This window comes from Ursus americanus, chromosome 11 (genome assembly GCF_024610735.1).
Source record: "Ursus americanus isolate L20-20 chromosome 11, mUrsAme1.1.p, whole genome shotgun sequence".
Lineage (NCBI taxonomy): Eukaryota > Metazoa > Chordata > Mammalia > Carnivora > Ursidae > Ursus > Ursus americanus.
Window position 1 is genome coordinate 14,167,967 of NC_142137.1, and position 4,504 is coordinate 14,172,470.

The 4,504-nt window shown below is 39.3% G+C and overlaps 1 pseudogene; it reads left to right on the forward strand.

Annotated features, from left to right (window-relative positions):
- Window positions 1-985: 985 nt before the first annotated feature.
- LOC123798587 (glyceraldehyde-3-phosphate dehydrogenase pseudogene) lies at window positions 986-1,850 on the forward strand (annotated as a pseudogene).
- Window positions 1,851-4,504: the final 2,654 nt, after the last annotated feature.

Here is a 4,504-nt window from a genome sequence, read left to right on the forward strand (position 1 = left end):
GCATACTGTCATTGAGCTTCTATACAAAATACAGCTCATTGAAAAACTGCCCAATAAATGAAAAGATGATTAGAAAATCTCCAATTTAAAAAAAAAAAAAAATCTCCAATTTTCATCCACAGAGGCTACCAGGAGGCTTTCCGTCCACCCAGAACCAATACTCGTAGGGGAGAATTGAGATGAGGATTCAAAATCACAGAACTATATCATGAGTGAGGTCGAGTCCAAATTCACATTCCTCACGAGATGTGGGAACGCAATCAAAAAAGATAATTAATGTTTAATTAATTTAATTTTTAAAATTTAATATTAAAATGCTAATTATGACTAAATAATACTATTAAAAAGATATCACTATGGTCCCAATAGAAGCAAACAATCTAAGACTCAAGGAATCTCACTGTCTCCCACTGATAGACATACATAAACCCAGCTAAATAAAAAAGCCCCCAATAAAATATTATATACCACCTGAGGAAATACATCTTGCTTACTCAGTTGGATATTTCCTCTCTTGAAAGTTCACCATTTTGCTTTTCATAATCAAAACATCTCAAAGATTTTAAGTAATTGTGGACAAATTTAAATGTCTACTTTGCTGAATAGATTTACAAAACAAAATTTACACAATGCATCCCTGTGAAACTACAACTGCTAAATGATATTAACAGTTAAAGGCATCATTAATTTAATTAATTATGCCTGACCTCATTCTCAGAGCAGATATGTGGTAAACATAATGATCTCTAGAGTATTGTTTTGATCTTTTATCAAAAATTTTAAAGAACTTAAAAGGATTTTTACAATTAGCACATGACTATATTTAAAATACTATAATTATTACCAAATAAAACATAGTTTGAAATTGATCTTTTCTATTGAAATGATTGCATTAAGAATATATGTATTTAGGCTCTCTGCTCCTCCCCATTGGACCAACAGCTGCATCTTCTGGTATAGTGCCAGCCGCAGTCCCCTAGACACAATGGATAACGTGGGAGTAAATGGATTTGACCACATTGGGCACCTGATCACCAGGGCTAATTTTAACTCTGGCAAAGTGGATATTGTTGCCATCAATGATCCCTTTATTGACCTCAATGACATGGTCTACATGTTTCAGTAGGATTCCATTCATTTGACAAATTCAATGGCACAGTCAAGGCTGAGAACTCAGCACCAGCTGAGTATGTTGTGGAGTCCACTGGTGTCTTCACCACCATGGAGAAGGCTGGGGCTCATGTGAAGCATGAGGCCAAGAGGGTCATCATCTCTACCCCTTCTGCTGATGCCATGTTTGTGATGGGCATGATCCATGATAAATGTGACAACTCCCTCAGGATTGTCAGCAATGCCTCCTGAACCACCAAGTGCTTGGTCCCTCTGGCCAAGGTCATCATGACAATTTTGGCATTGTGGAGGGACTCATGACCACAGTCCATGCCATCACTGCCACCCAGAAGACCATGGACAGCCCCTCTAGGAAGCTATGGTATGATGACTGAGGGGCTTCCCAGAACATCATGCCTGATTCTACTGGCACTGTCAAGGCTGTAGGCAAGGTCATCCCTGAGCTGAATAGGAAGCTCATTGGCATGGTCTTCTGTGTCCCTAGCCCCAACATGTCAGTTGTGGATCTGACCCACCTTCTGGAGAAAGCTACCAAGTACAATGACATCAAGAAGGTGGTGAAGCAGGCGTGAGAGAGCCCCCTCACAGGCATCCTAAGCTCCACTGAGGACCAGGTTGTCTCCTGTGACTTTACAGTGTTAAATGTTAATGTTGTTGATGTTGGGGCTGGCATTCCCTCAATGACCACTTGTCAAGCTCATTTTCTGATAGGACAATGAATCTAGCTGTAGCAACTAAGTGGTGGACCTTATGGTCCACGTGGCTTCCAAGGAGTAAAAACCCCTTGGACCACTAGCTCCAGTAAAAGCAAGAGGAAGAGAGAGGCCCTCAGTTGCTGGGGGACTCCTTGCCCCAACTCATCCGCCAACACACTGAGAATCTCCCAACCTTTATGCCGTTTCTATCCCAGACTCTCTGAAGAAGGGGAGGGGTTTAGGGAGCCTTATCTTGTCATTTACCATCAATAACGTATACTGTAACCCCCCCAAAATGAATATATGTATTTGGATTCCACATTTAAATAAATTTTGCTTAGTATAACAGCTTCCAAATTCATCCAGGGATAGCAGAATTTCTCTCTTTTTAAAAAATGAATAATATTCAGCTTATATATTATATTAAAGTTGAATATACATGTATAATCATATATGTAAAATCACATTTTCTTTCTTTATCTGTCAATGGATACTTAGGTTATTTCCATAACTGGATTATTGTGAACAGTGCTGCAATTAACATGGGAGTGAAACTATGTCTTTGAGATAATGGTTTTGTTTCCCTTGGATATATACCCAAAAGTTGGATTTCTTGGTCATATGGTAGTTCTATTTTTAATTTCTTGAGGTACACTCATACTGTTTTCCATAATGGCTGTTCCAGTTTACAATCCCACCAACAGTGTACAAGGATTTGCTTTTTTCAACACCCAGCATTTATAATAATAGACTTCTTGGGGCACCTAGGTGGTGTAGTCAGTTAAGCATCTGACTCTTGGTTTTGGCTCAGGTCATGATTTGGGGTGGTGGGATCCCATCAGGCTCCATACTCAGCATGGAGTCTGCTTCGTGATTCTCCCGCTCCCTCTGCCCACCCAATAAATAAATAAATCTTTAAAAAAAAAGAATAGACTTCTTAACAGCTGTGAATTGCTATCTCATTGTGGTTTTGATTTGCATTACCCTGATGATTAGTGATGTGGAGCACCTTTTCATGTACCTATTGGATGTTGGTATGTTTTTGGAAAATTACTTGGTTAGGCCCTTTGCCATTTTTGGAGGTTGTTTTTGGTTTTTGCAGTTGAGTTGTATGAGTCCCTATGTCTGTATTTATTCCAGCAATGCTACTACTGATCCATGTATTTTTGGAATCCTGTTTTATAATGGAATTCAGAAAATATATTACCTTCCTTTAGAAAATCCATTATATAATAACAGGTCAAAGGTCCTGTTCAATGCCTTCCCACTCTATTCAGTTTAGGGATTTTGTTGTTGATGTTGTTTGTTTCCCCTCCATAACTGCTTAGACATTGTTTGTGCCTATTTTGGAGTTGGTTATTTTGATTAAAGCTGCTTGGTTCTGTGTATCAGGATGATAAAGTATTTGCTATGACTTGAATTAGGAATCTCCTCCAAATCCATCATAAATCTGACTTAGTTTCATTTATATGTTTCCAGCCTACTCAAGGGCAATATGTGAAACAAGTCGATATCATGCGTGTAATTGACTGATTGCTGTTAATTTGAAATATGTGAATTTGAGAACTGCCTTTATATGTATTCATTAACATGCCATCCTTCACTCGAAATGATCAAGTGCTTGGCACATCACTAATAAGATATTTGTTTTGTGTTGTTTTTTAGTGGTCATGATGAATTTGGGCTGATCCATTCCACACGCTACTGTCTGTTTTTTCCTGTGACTAATGGACTATGTCTGGCATGGCAGGCTTATAGATATTATCCTCTGCCTTAAAGGGAGACAAAAAAATGGCGACAGGATTACAAAGTTGGCCTTATTTACTAGAGCCAAAGAATCATAACTTATTATTAAACTATGACCTAGTCAAAAGTTAGAATTCTAGAATTGCCTAGTAAAAGTTGGGTAACTTTTTTTTTTTTAAGATTTTATTTATTAATTTGACAGACAGAAATAGCCAGCGAGAGAGGGAACACAAGCAGGGGGAGTGGAAGAGGAAGAAGCAGGCTCCCAGCGGAGGAGCCTGATGTGGGGCTCGATCCCAGAATGCTGGGATCACGCCCTGAGCCGAAGGCAGACACTTAACGACTGCACCACCCAGGCGCCCCATCTTTTTAACCAAGACAAAAATTAAATTCACAAAACTTTATTGGCATTCTATATACTATCAGTATTACAGGAAATAACTTGTAATTAATGACATCAAATTAAAATGGCAATAAAATAAGGGCTAATTTGGAAAAATAACAATGTGTCAAAGTATAAATTGTTTGTAGTGGTTATGAAGCTATTGTTTCTCAGCTTCAACACTCTTGTGTCTCCCTCTTCCACACTCTTTTTTGTGTAAGTTGGGGCTTCAATTCTCCCTTATCAAGAGAGACATACAAAGAAGAAGTTATGGTAGGAAAAGGGAGAAAGCACTTTCTCTTGTCCTTTTGCTTGTTGGATCTCCTAGCACAAGAATGTCCCTTTACCCCTGCAGCTGTTCCTTCCAGTCTCCTGCTTCCCTGGGTGCTCCAAACCACCTGCAGTCAACTCTCACAGCCGAGTACAACCTGCTTCCCAAAGGACTAGACACTGAGCTGGGTCTAGGAGGCCCTCCCCCTCTAGGATTCTGGATTCTAACATCCCCTTTGTTTCTCCTTCTGTAAGGGTGGCATCTCCTTCCTGCAGTTAC